This window comes from Ornithodoros turicata, chromosome 6 (assembly GCF_037126465.1).
Source record: "Ornithodoros turicata isolate Travis chromosome 6, ASM3712646v1, whole genome shotgun sequence".
Classification (NCBI taxonomy): domain Eukaryota; kingdom Metazoa; phylum Arthropoda; class Arachnida; order Ixodida; family Argasidae; genus Ornithodoros; species Ornithodoros turicata.
This window is the reverse complement of record NC_088206.1, coordinates 50,709,802-50,723,978: the sequence shown is the minus strand read 5'-3', so window position 1 is coordinate 50,723,978 and position 14,177 is coordinate 50,709,802. Positions and strand designations below refer to the sequence as shown.

The 14,177-nt window shown below is 45.6% G+C and overlaps 1 protein-coding gene and 1 long non-coding RNA gene across 3 annotated transcripts in view; one reads left to right on the top strand and one right to left on the bottom strand.

Moving 5' to 3' along the window:
- The window catches only part of LOC135396670 (protein sprint-like), a 92,999-nt gene that overhangs the window by 10,602 nt on the left and 68,220 nt on the right, over window positions 1-14,177 (top strand). Inside the window, exon 1 of one of the 2 annotated variants that reach the window (XM_064627769.1) lies at window positions 7,095-7,507. The exons of the other annotated variant lie outside the window; for it this stretch is intronic. The gene's annotated coding sequence lies outside the window, so the exon portion shown is untranslated. Of the gene's footprint in view, window positions 1-7,094; window positions 7,508-14,177 lie in introns of those variants that run through there. 2 annotated transcript variants of the gene reach the window in all.
- Window positions 4,544-5,153, bottom strand: LOC135396673 (uncharacterized). The gene is made up of 2 exons (XR_010423495.1): window positions 4,971-5,153; window positions 4,544-4,865 (listed from the first exon to the last, which is right to left on the bottom strand). It is a non-coding gene; the product is annotated as an uncharacterized LOC135396673 (long non-coding RNA).

Genomic DNA, 14,177 nt, shown 5'->3' with positions numbered 1-14,177 from the left:
TTATCAGACGCTATGTTGACCTAAGTGGTAACTATATATAGAAGTTACCACCTTTTCACACCTTTTTTTCTTAGAGTGTGCATTCCTAAGGTAAAAAACGCCAGAACAGATGGTATAGAAGAAAGTGAGTGGTGGTTCACACTGTGATCCTTATCACATTTTTTTCTCTTTTTTAATCATTTACAGACTTTTTTTATATATAAATGCTACGAAAGCAGCTGATGATGGCAAGGCGGGTTATGCGGCCAGGCGGACATCGTGTGGGAAGGCGCATGTAGCTACTGGATGACCAATTACCTAAAATTTGTTAACTAACTTTTTAATTACGTGTTTTTGGTAAAATGCGAGACAGCAGAATTATAGGCAATGGTTATTTGAACCCACACTCCTTTTTTTTTTTTTTTTTTTTGAATCTTGAATCGAGCGCGTACTTCGAAATATAAATCGCCAAATTTTGACACGCAAATGAGTCGAAACAGGACTGTGAACTTCTCGAGCGCAGAAAGGACATGACCTTTGGCTTATCTGGGATGGAAAGTGTCTATAGGTGGAGGTGGTGGTGGTGGTGGTGACGGTGAAAAGGCACGCCGTTGTCGGCCTCACAGAGGTGGGCAACGTCACGAATAACGCCCTGGTCGTCCTGGGCCGACTTCTGAGGGAACTGTGCCGAGATATGTCTGAAAGCGTCCGAGGAAAAAAGCGTCTATCTCGCCATCAGATGAGCGCCTACTCCAATCAGCTCTTTTGCTACGAAATACGTGGCCCTACGACGACAGAGCCCGTCGCTCCTTTTGTGCTAGAGTATGCGTGGTTTCGGCTTCGGCTCATTTGCATAGCAAACTCAAAGTACGATTCGTATTCGCGTGTGTTTCAAAATACTATTCGCACAGCCTTACATACGACCATCACGTGGCTATGTTATTGGTATACTTTGTGATGTGATGTGATGTGAATAAAGAAAAAAATGGGGATGTGAGTTTCGACGAAGACAAACTGGCTACCCCAGTACACTTAATACAGAAAGTTCAATCCGATGATGAGATGTGTGATGTGTCCGGTATACTTTGTTCTATATGTGTATTCCGCAGTTTAACGGAATGCTGCACAGGGAGAAAGAACCTAACATTGGGCTTCGTGTTTAGCCTCCTGTGATGTAAATTACTCGCATCATGGTACAAATAATCTTCGCACACTACAATAGCTTTGAAACAGCATATGTACGGTGAATGCGATGTGGTTGAAGGCCGGGACAATTAAAACCTGAGGACCTACAATATGGCGGCAACTCTGCAAGCGGCAGTGGAGCTCTCCTACGGATGACGTCATGTGAATAAGCCCTATATAGCTCTATATTTCATTACTGCTCTTTTCTTCACTGGCCTTCGACTTCCAAGGCATCTCCAATGGCCCTCCTCCCAGTCCACCATTCCACCATATATTTTCGTTCCCAGAGGTTCCATGGGCTCGTACCTATACCCAGATCCGAACCCGTACTACTGCTTTTATGCGCCCGTTTTACTAGTGACGTTGCCGAATTTTTTAGGTCAACTGCGGCGAGCAGTTACGCCACCACCGCCTTAGTACTGCTACTGTTATTTTAGAGTAGTAGTCCAGAGATAGTCCAATAAAGTCCAGCTACCAACGTCTGGACGGATAGTTGTATACGATAATACTAATCATTTTATTATAGGTATATGCAATATTTATTATAAATATTGCATAAAGCAACGCTCTGAATGCAAAACCAGAGTGGTTTGAAGACGTCTCCGAGAATGCCATGGATTACAATAAATGCTCATCCTCCAAGTCTTCACACACACATATCCCACATTCTTTATCGTTCTACTTTCTTTTATATTGGACAAACCCAGAACAGAAGCGAGAGGAAGGAGGGTTGTCGATTTATTCCTATTGATTTTATTTTCTCCCCCTGGAGGCAGATGGCGAGGAAAATATTTTATGTGCCAGTCATGTCCACCCGCCATGCAGACAAAGCTACCAATGTCTGAGTAGCAGACGCGGGCATTAGTTTCCGATAGGCAATATGCTTACTTTTACGATAAGACGAGTAACTATATACGATGACGAGCTCTTTATTTGAGAGCTCAGGGTCCTGCACATCCGAAATATACGAGTATGTAAGAAAGACTATACTCTGACACATCTACACTCTTAGAAATTAACTTCACCGCGTAGCACGCTACTGGCCAACCATCATCTCGAATGATGTCGCTATCTGCCCTGATTTGTCGAGAACGGGAGGCGTACGCCTTTTTTGTGACACTTATGCTGTTCATAATTGTTACAAAAAAAGCGTACGACTCCAGTTTTCAACAAATCAGGGCAGATAGCGACATCATTCGTGATGATGGTTGGCCAGGAGCGTGCTGTGCGTTGAAGTTCGTTTGGAAAGTTCGGAAGTTTTGAAGTTCGATCACGAAAGTCCTCAACTGTGAGTGAGAACTCCTTCTGTGTGTGTGTGTGTGTTTTTAATTCTTTACATATTTTTTATCTGTGCTACTCTCGCAGCTTTTTTTAAATAAAAAATCTGCAAAGGATTACACAGAACTCCTTGTGAGTTCGTACAAAAAGTACGACTACAGCACGCATCCCTATATGCGCAAGAGAGCAATCTCGCGGGTCAGAAGAGCTGCTTCTTTCCTTCCTTCCTTCCTTCCTTCGGCTGCCCTGCTTCCCAGGATTCCTTTTTATCCTTTCTTTCTTTTTGCGATTGTATTTTGCACCGCCCGTACCGCGGCTCGACCAGTGCTGATGGTGGTGATGAAAGGGCCCGCTGTTGTCGGCCTCACAGAGGCGGGCAATGTCACGACGTCGCGTCCTAGGCCGACTTCTAAGGGAACTGTGCCGACATATGGCTGAAAGCGTTTGAGGAAAACCCAGGAAAAACGCCAGACAGCACAGCCGGCACCAGGACTCGAACTCGGGTACCTCCCAGCCTCGACGTGACGTGACGTGACCAGCACGCTAACCACTGGGCCAAGCGAGCTTGTGGCTCGACCGGTCGTTCCTGCTAGCAGACGATCCTCGGCAGCCAATAAAAAGTCCTTCGCTGACCTGACGTCACAACACGTGAGGGGTAGATGGGGAGATCGCCGCCGCAGCGGGAATTCTTGCAAACTATTTTTCTCGGGGAATTCGCGCTTCCCATAGGAAATATTTTGCGTGACAGTTGCTGAACGTATAGTACGTCGAAACTATAGTGTCATTTTCTTCCTCCTCGACCACTGACCACGGTATCGAAAATCCCACGCGAAGTACTGGCGTGGTTTGACTGGTATTCGACGGAATACACGACAACAGCAGAGTAGACCTCTACCCGAGAAACGTCATCATGACGTTGGTATAGACAGACTGAAACCGAAACAAATCGGAAGGGGAGGGCTGGGTTCCACGAATGGGCACTTGTTCACTGCCTCCTACTGAAAGAAAAAGTAGGACCGACCAGTGGCGTAGCCACGGGGGGGCTAGAGGGGGCTCGAGCCCCCCCTACCTGCCACGGACCGACCCACGCAAATCATGCCAATCCGATGAGAACGTAATATATGGGGGAAGGGGGGGGCAGTGTGACGCTCGCGAAAGTTCTTGCAGATCAAGGCGTCTATCTAAGCAGCACTCTTGAATGGTTTTCAATGTATGAGCTTTTCAACATACTTCGAATCTCATGACACCACCTCATTGGTCATGGCAGCCTATACATGTAATCGTATTGTGAACGTCCAATCAACTCTTTTTTTTTTTCATTCGCACTCTGCAGTGTGCACAAGTATGTGTGTGTTGCCGCATACATGATCAGCGGGGGGGGGGGGGGTTTCGTATCGAGCCCCCCCTACCTTGGAGGTCTGGCTACGCCACTGGGACCGACGGTCGCATCCCTTTCAGGAACCATCGTAATCACCTCAAGACAGTGAGGCGCGCCGTCGGGCGCGACCTTGTTCGCCCCCTAGCTTTGAGCGTAGTTCAACTCTACCAAATTGGTGGCGCTGTCGAACACTATGACGTAGAGTCACCGAACCCGGGGGGAAGAGTAGCGCATTCGCTTTCCCCGTGCCGCCGCCTTGCTCATTCGCCGAGGCGCGTCACGTGATGCGTTTTCCTCCTCTTTGCTTCCAACCTCCCGCCGGGACTACTAGAGTCACTGTACCGGTGGAAGAGTACCGCAACCGCTCCGCGTCGTCTGCTCCGGCAGCCATATTGCTTCCAAGCCGCCGCGGATCGCGTGTTAGGATAGCTGTAGTCAGTGTTACATCGCGTTGATTTCGCGGCTGTGCACCAAAAATTTTGTGACTTCCTGTGGTGGGACTCGGCGAATACTTAATGAAACAGGGCACAAGCGTCACTACAGTATAGTTTGTTGTATTCTGTAGCTAACAGACGAATTATGTTGGCGCGCGTGTTCGCCTCTAAAAGGCATCGTCGAGTCTCGTTTGCGCTCTATAGATCAGTTTTTTTTGTTTTTTTCTTTTAGTTCACTTGTTTTGTGGACATAAAACTATAGTGCTCGTGTGTGCAGCTTCAGGTCGACATAAATAACCTACACCAGTTTTATTCTCATCTCTTCGCAATTAAATTTCTATTTCACACGTTCAATGGCTATGTGAATGCCAACTTTTTTCGACGCGCATGTAAAGTGCTGTGGATTGTTCTTCCAATCCCCCGATCCAACGCAAGCAGTTGATCTTCCATGAGGAGTAGACCGTGAGCTTCAAGTCACTACATTCCGTCTCAGCATTTACTCGTTTCTGCGACCTCGTCGAGGGGATCATCACATGACTTGTCTGCAGGTTTTTCCTGTGCATATTCCTCGATGCTGTGGTCACAGAAATTTGTGACGGTGTTGACTTCCTCTGCAAAGTTGATTCAATTACAATTACAGCTCAATATTTAGGAATAGTTTTCATAAGTTTCAATAATTTTCATAGTGGATATCTACATATATTTCGACGCATTACCATCCTCCACTGCCCATTGATCTTACACTAGGTTGTCATCAACTTCAGTGTGCAAGTCTTTTGGTGACTCCTCGGAGAACTCTGCGTGCGAAGAACGGGGGATAGGAGCCTTCCTCAGCCTCGTAGGTGTCCGGTATGCAAAACTAGCTACTTGGGACTGCCGTCCACTTCAACTTCTTTCGAATCTCCTTGTCCTCGAAGTCGTCGCGTGTGAAGTGGTCCTGATAGTGGCGTTTTGCTAGCGCCGCAGGAGAAGGAACGCAATGGCAAGATCCAATAAGCACTACTTTGATACGCCCGGCTGTTCTTCGCATAGTTGAACTGTTATTCAATACTGTGTGCAAAGGTTCTGCAATGAAAAATAAACACGCCACGAAATTTACTTCGCTCAAGCGTGTGTTATTCGTAGGCGTGAAGTTCTTCCGGCAGGTTCTGTGCCGATCTACGCGTCTCGTCACTTTTGCCCGTCGGAATGCAGAAAAATGCTTTGCCTGACTCTGTCTCGTTGCAGCACAACATCCAGACATGGTTGTTCGTAGTTCCTCAGCTCTCTGAGATCCATTTCACGTAAACAAAAAAAAAAACAAGACCGGCGCACGACTCTACTATGACGTCGTTTGTTTACAAACAGGGAGAGGTCTATTCTCTCTCTGGTAAAACGAGAAAACGTCACTCCCTAAGAACCAACCAAGGTGCGGCCTTCAGAAAGGAACGCCGCGGCCGTCGGGACGTCAAAAGCGAGCTTTTCTCCACTACAGCGACCAATTCAGCTGTTCCAATTCTTCAATTATAGCGCAATGGTTAGGTTAATTTTGATAATTAAATTCATCATTGATGTCATCTTTCGAAATGTTTTCAATAGGTGGGACTAACGAGGCTTCGGGTAAATATGCAATAGTTTCGTTGATTACCATGAAAGCGTACAATACCGATTACTATTCGAATTATATGCATATCGTTTATGAGTGTCTCGGCGCTTAGCCACATTTAGGGAGCCGGTGGTGATATCAACACGCGGCCTTCTTCTAGAATTTTCCGTTCTTCAGTAAACAGGCCGTTTCTAACTTTTCCCACAACGAATTTATCTTGAGCGAGTATCACCTGGGGACCATTCGGCATCTAATTTTTCGACATACATGTGCACACATGTATGTGGAATGTTTTATGTAGAAGCCATTTCGTATCCCTTGGTAAGACAAAACAGCGTGACTCCAATGTACAGTCCAAACAGAGATACATAGCGTATTAGTATTACTAATTAGTCATGTTGCACCGCAATCAGACCAGGCGCCAGATATTATTTGCACGGCTTTTAGTTTGGGCAAAATTCTGATAAATAAATGTAAGATAAAATAAAACCCGCAGTGGAAACGGACAACTGCGAGTAGCGAGAAATGTGTTTTAAAAATTATGGTTGGTCATATCTCACGGTATAGTTTGTGTGTGACATGTTAGTATGCTCAAGTGGATGCCTTTTGCTTGTATTGCGCTTCCATTAAATGTGTTTTATTTGTTAAATTGTTTCTTCTCTCGCCACTTACTCTCTCGCTCGCTGTCTCATTTGCTTCCGTTTGAGCCTAAATATGTCACGCGAATATGACGATGAGCTTCCTCCTCTGCTTGATATCCGACAGGAGTACCAACACATGTCGATATCCTTAATATGTTTGTATTTCATTAATGATTATTAATCTACACATGCTCATATTCTCATACATCTAGCTCTACTCACGCTTCTCACTCGCAGCGCTTCGAGGTGTTTATGTTGTGGGACGGCATGTCTTTGAAATGAAGTACACTGTCCGAACCAATGAGAAACAATCAGGTTTTCTGTAATCGTGGGTAAATTCGTCTGTCTCTTACAGCTGTGCACGGTTGAGTGGAAGATGTACTGGGGTAAAGATTATTATTGTGATCAGTTAGCAGGTTAAATGAACCACAGGGCTGAAGAAATCGATGGAAAACGACGCCCGCAGAAATTGATTTTGCCCGGCGAGTAGAGTGGGATGGTCTGTCTGCCGGCTGCAGCCACCAGACGGCGACATCGCGGAGAGAGATTGCCGCCTGCCCGCCTGCGATTAGTCATCAGCCTCTTGTGTCGAGAGCGGCGCTGCATTCGACTTCACCTCTCTTGCCGTTGCTTGCCGTGCGACTAAAAAAAAAGTCTTCTTTGGTTTCCAGGGACGTTTTTCGTTGTAATTCGAAGTTTTTATCTATTTGAAGATCGCTATATATTCAGCATACTCGAATCTGTCGCGGGCCGGAGGTGAAAGAAATAACTCTGAATAACCACCCACAGTAAAATTGTTTTTCCGTGAGTGCAAGTTCGTCTGCTTTTGCTCAAAGGATACGCTGTCATCTCGTATGCGAAAATCTCTTCGGTGGTGCTGCTTGCGAAATTTCTCCTTCAGGATTACGTATAATTGCTTGGTGTGACCCTGTCTGGTGGATTATCCCTGAAGTGTGTTAAAACAACGCGTGCGCAACCTGGATGGATATGTGTTAACTTGATATTGCTACAGTTGTGTGCAACAAAGGTAAGCCCTTGTGTATTAGAAGTGTTTTCGTTTAAACTCTTGTCGCTCACTGTGAAATTGCGACACGCTGTTGTTACAGACGTATCCGTCTGCTTTCGGGAGACTGAGATTTGAGGGCAATGCGTGGGCGCACGTGTTTTGGCCTAAAATTCGGCTCCGATGCGCTGCGAGCAGCAGAGGTAGTGCAGCGCACGAGCAACGGCGCGGCGAGCGCCAAGTCATGCAGAAGTAATGACAAACTTTTCTTTCTCCCGCTGCGTTCGGAGAATGGAAGGTGAAGCGTAACCAGGTGCTTTGTGACAGCTCCTGTTCTACCGGCCCACATCTTTTTCTTATTCTTGTTTCTCTTAAAACATCATCCTGAGAGTATTTCACTTACCCATGCACGTTTCGGTATGACTTGAGGAATTGTTATATAAAGTTTGCAGAGCTTGCTGTTGGTATCGCCAGCTATCAGTGACATCATAGAGGTGCAACCCTTCTATATTCTACTTGCTTTGTCGTCTTTTGTGGCGGAAACCTAACAATTGCTGCGGAAATTGCTGATGTGACTATTCTGTAAAACTCTCTGCATTACACTATGCTAAACGCATGACAAAATATGAATATTGAAGGGATCTTTTTGGGTAAGTTCTCCGGGGCAACTGACAACGTGCCGTCCATTATTCCGCGTGTCTTTAATTTATTGTAAATGCACATTATTCGTACACGGCTCACCAAATGCGTACATTTGCTCTTTGTGTTTCGACACGGAAATTTATAACTAAAGGCATTGAGCCGGAAACACGACTGACTCAGCAGGTAGTGTTCAGCGCCGAAGGGATCGAGGGAGTATCGTGTCCATCGACGAGTCATCGGTACATTGTGGCATGGTACCAGCTTGGCATGCTACGTGCGCGTTACGGGCGTTACGTTAGGGGGTGACATATGATTACAGTGATTTATCCAGACCACCCAACACCCCTCCAAATGTTTGCGGCGTCACCCTCATAACGTTTTTACCTATGCACCCCCTTCATAGCCTTAGACACATGTCGGTAATATGATACGTTAAGCTGTTACGACGCAACTGTAATACTGCCCCCCCCCCCCCATTTTTTGCAACACCCTCTGTGCTTGGGATTCCGGATAAACCTCTGGATGCTATGAACCGGATGACAAAAACTGAAATGTCTGTCAGTTTATTTTTAAATTACGTGGGTTCGGGGTGCTCATTTACCTTTATCGTCATGAACCCCATCAGTCCACTATACCGAGAGATGCGAGCATGCTTTGCGTCGTACTTCCGCAAAGCATGCTCGCATCTCTCGGTAGTGGACTGATGGGGTTCATGACGATAAAGGTAAATGAGCACCCCGAATTCCCGTAATTTAAAAATTAACTGGCAGACATTTCAGTTTTTGTCATCCGCTTCATAGCATCCAGTGGTTTATCCGCATAATTTTTGATCTCGTATTTTAATTATACTGTACTATAGTACCAGTGGCGGATCCAGGGGGAAGGGGGCGATCGCCCCCCCCCCCCCAAAAAAAACGTAAGTTTATACTTTGGATTTCCCTCTCCCCCACCCCCACCACGCGCTCCGACAAAGAAACCGCCCCCCCCCCCCAAACTGAGTGTCTGGATCCGCCCCTGTATAGTACAGTATAATTAAAATACAAGATCAAAAATTATGCGTGTAATGCGACCAACTATGGTCATCGCCAGGCCTTTAGCCACACAAGCGCCACTACAGACTAAAAATTTATAATTTTATTTATAGTTATTGTTTTATAGTTAATCGTATTAGAAATCAACATCGCTCAATGACTCCGAATGCGGCAATATATATATATATATATATATAGGTATTCAATAAAGATCAGAAGTGGAGACGGTGCTTCTACAGGACAAGGAATAAAAGGGGAACTTTATTAAAAACTAAGAGGGGGTATTCGACGTTTCGACAGCAGCGCTGTCTTCAACAGGAATGGGATCTTATGGTGACGCAAGACAATTGCAAAGAATGAGAGGGGAATATGTACAAGGGGAGAGGGCAGCACACGTGCTTTGTCAAACAAAGGTAAAAGGGTACAATGAATCACAGGCAGTCATATTCTTCGCCTGAGGGCAATGATTTCATGGGGTGACCAACCGGGGAGTCTGAAAGAGATACAAAAGAGTGTATGTATTTTGAGAGAATCAGGAATTTAGGTTGCGAACTGTTGAGAGGACGCCGGGGTCCTCGTAAACCCGGTAAGTAAACCCGGCCACTCAATTAACGACATAGCCATTTTCGTTCTGCAATCGGGTTTTCCATCCCAACGCCTTAGAGAACAAAGAGAATCGTTCCTGATCTACAAATTTAAAAGCCAGATTAACGAGGACCCCGGCGTCCTCTCAACAGTTCGCAACCTAAATTCCTGATTCTCTCAAAATACATACACTCTTTTGTATCTCTTTCAGACTCCCCGGTTGGTCACCCCATGAAATCATTGCCCTCAGGCGAAGAATATGACTGCCTGTGATTCATTGTACCCTTTTACCTTTGTTTGACAAAGCACGTGTGCTGCCCTCTCCCCTTGTACATATTCCCCTCTCATTCTTTGCAATTGTCTTGCGTCACCATAAGATCCCATTCCTGTTGAAGACAGCGCTGCTGTCGAAACGTCGAATACTCCCTCTTAGTTTTTAATAAAGTTCCCCTTTTATTCCTTGTCCTGTAGAAGCACCGTCTCCACTTCTGATCTTTATTGAATACCTTTATTTTTCGTGGTCAACCGCATTCGTTTATTTCAACTTATATATATATATATATATATATATATATATACCGTCTGTGAATATTACATGCTTCCATGAATTTTTGAAAAAACCTAAAAAACTTAATAGTTTCGGTTTCTCTAAGAGTAGATGACGTCACCACGCACCTTCGGGGTCTCCGTACGTTGGAGGACCATCACCAGCTAAGGAGATGGCCTATCACGAAACCTCCTATAGCACATCACCGAATTCGCATCGTCGACTAACCAGGGACTGAAACCGGAACGGAAACGAAAACCGCTTGGAACCCAATTTTTTTTTTTTTTTCAAGAACCGTAACCGCAATTCACCATCGTCAATTAACCGAAACCGTAACCTGAACCGAAAAATGTGATTTCGGTTACCGGTTCATATGAATCGGTTCAAGCGTGAACGCGAACAACTTTCATGCGATATTTGTATCGCTTACATTCTCTGATTAGTGGTGTAGTACGTGCTTCTGTTACAGTAAATATCTTCGTCATGTGTTTTTCATTCAGAAGTTGTGTAGACAACATACCATCTTATTCTTGTGCGCTTACATGGACCCATAATCGGATGGCATACGCACCGTATGACATGTATTGACGAGTTATGAACTGTATTATTGTGATCATTTAAGATACGAAGCGTTGCACGTTGTTTGTTTCCTCATCGGCTGAACGCACGCAGATTTTTATTTATTTATTTATTTATTTTTTTGCCTTGTAGCTTGTTAGCGAAATGAATGTGCACGAGATAATAGAGACCCCAACAAATTATTTCACGGGGAATGTCGCAAACGGCAAAAGTGCGTCGAAGAAAGAGTGAACTCTTTCTTCGACCTGGCAGATGGCACTGCACCACCCTTTCGGAGCGCAACAGATAAGTATGTTCATTTGTACCCGTTTGCACTTTGTAGTTCATTTTGCGACGCCCACGTAGCCTGCAGATACATCCTAGAGAAAACAAAAAAAAGAAAAAGAAAAGAAAATACCGGTTCAACTATTTGGTTACCGGTAATCGCAAATTAATCCCATAACCAAAACCGCTTTCGGGGTTCTGACACTGAACCGTAACCGTAATCCAACCGATATTCGTTTCGGTTTCAGTCCCTACGAACAGACAAACCAGGCAGAGACCTGCGGGCTTAGCTCTGGAACTCCTGAGCGACTGGCTTTCGAGATACTTCGAAATCGTTCTGTTGAACAGGCTATATTGGACGCTCATGTTGTCAGCCATTTGTGTATTTCGTTTTGCGACTGAGGCCTTGTTTGTTTAAATTCCATGTTAGAGCCGCGAAGCAACTCTGGCTATGAGCGGCGTACAGACGTGTACAGATTGAGAGAGGACAGCAGGAAGGAGTGGGGGACAGGGGGATTAGTATGCGTCCTGGGCCGACTTCAAGGGGAACTGTGCCGACATTCGTCTGGAAAGTCTTCGGAGAACCCAGGGAAAACCTCAGACAGCACAGCCGGTGACAGGATTCGAACCCGTCTGAGGCCTGTTGGTTCACTTATGTTGTTTATAGCAAATTACGAGATATAGTCAACTTTTTCGTTACTTCCACAGTGTTTATGATGCATGCGTTCTCGCCATGGGGCCATATTTTTATGATATTTCGATTTGCGCGTTTCTATTTTGGGAGGGGTTCTGTGGGAACGTTACATGGAGAGGAGGACTTCATCCCCGTTTTCGCTTCCCCAAATGCACTACCAAAGGTACGAGTTCCGCGGTGTTCAACCCCCCCCCCCCCCCCCCCACACACACACATGCACACAGACACACCTGGCTACACCATTGTTTCTCCATTCGTATTTGCGACGTTGTCAAATAATAACAATAATAATCTAATATAAGTAATAAGTAACTATATATATGCATACAATGAGAGACGAATATGGCCGAATCTCACAGGAAAACGAGTAACCCTGTAAATAAAGGACGTATAGTAAGTTAGCCCGCATTCGGGCGTGACGGGTGTCCTCTTCATTCGATGGGGTGTCCGCGACGAACCCCGGAAGAAAGATGGAGGACAACGGTCACACCGGTGACGTTTCCATCCTTGACCGTGGGAAAGAACCGTATCTGACCTTCTCCATTCTGCACTTGGGCTACGCGAAGAAAAATGTAGCAGAAAACGACAACCTTAACATCATTTCCTCCTTGTGAATCCATTCCGCGTGATCCAGTTTCCGTGTCCAGTCAGGACACGAACCGAAGCTAAAAAGAACGCTGTCACACGTTCCTTTCTTTTTCTTTTTTGTGACGGTCAATTATTTATAGTGGAATTTTATGATGGCAAGCGTTCTCCTTGCCGCAGTGTCATTGTCAGTAGTTTCCGGCTTTAGTTCTGCCAAGCAACCTGGCCTTTTCTTGTTTGACTCAAAACTTACGTGCCTCTGTTGTATGAAATTCTGCATGTTGCAGTATCTGCACATATCATGGGCGTTCCGCGAGGGGGTGGAGAGGGGACCGTGCCACCCCCCCCCCCTCACCCTCCAGGAGCTGCGAAAATTGCACGCTCGGTCTTTACTCACAGGCAGGGATCAGAACCGGAACTGAACACGAACTGAAAACCGGAAAAAAACGTCAAACCCGGGCTGAACTGAACCCGAACAATTTTTTGCATGTCCTGAACCGAACCGGAACTGAACCGAAAAAATTTGATACGGTTATCGGTTTGGGAGTCGGTTGAGAGGTGAAATAACTGTATACTACCGACTGGCTCTTCTTTTTTTCTCTCGCTCTCGTTTCATTATTTATTTTTCGTAAGATGATATCCGAGTAAAGGTTTGTGACCGTAGCGCCAGTTTTCGGGCGGAGCAAAAGCAAACCCTGACAGGGTTCTGCCAAAATGCTTCCAGCACTTCGCTTTTCGTTTTCAGCGGACGACCACGAGAGTACAATACAATAAATATCGGATAATACCGTAAAATATCGAGTAAATAATAAATGTGTTTATTACTTGTATTGTGTGTTCACTTGCTTCCATGAAAAGTTTTTCACCTGAAGCTGTTATCTCACACCTTTCTCTTACAACCGTGTACCGTGAGTGTAAGCTCGCTTTCATGTAGCAAAATTACTGCCGTTGAGCGGGTTAAACAAGGACCGCAAAAAGTAACGGTTCCAATTCCTGTAAATGTCCCGACCGCTGACCGCTTTTTTTTTTTCTCGTTAATCCTGGAGCTGAATCCGAACCGAACCGATATACCTGAACCGGTTCAAACTGATAATTTCAGTTCAGCAAAGCTAAATCCGAAGCGAACCAATATGTCTGAACCCGAACCAGATCGAAAAAAAAAAAAATACCGGTTCCGATCCCTGCTCACAGGTCATACTCCGATGTCGTCATATTCTTCAGAACTTCTCAACGCATGCACAGCCAGCAGCGAGCGTCTCGAGAAGAGGTAAAGGGGTTGCACGCATTTGGCTCACTCCCCTTGAATCTCTTTGCGCCCCCTTCCCTAAAAAATAAAAAAATAAAAAATCCTGGGACCGCCAATGGCAATGTCGGATACAACTGCAATTCCAAAATGATCAGTCAATGGTTATATACCGTCGCTTTAAAGGGACAGTCGCACCCAGAAACCCACCTATGAAACCGATACCACTATGTTCGGCGTCGGCCGACAATCTGCTTGGCTTTTTTTTTTTCTTCCGAAAAGTGCTTAGATTTTTAAGAAAGGAATTTTAAGGATCAGCGCTGCTCTCGCAGCTGCAAAGGCTCTGGTGGCGTGACGTCCGTCACACACTAAGCGGAGGAGTGAGGGGGCGGCGCTCAGATGAGAGGGACGTCCGGACGTCCCGTGACGCCCGCAGGCCTTCACTTAGGGCGCGCCTTAGGGAGTTACGTTCTCTCATTTTTCCTGAGAGGGAATTCCGACATACTCTCAACATCTGGCGTCTC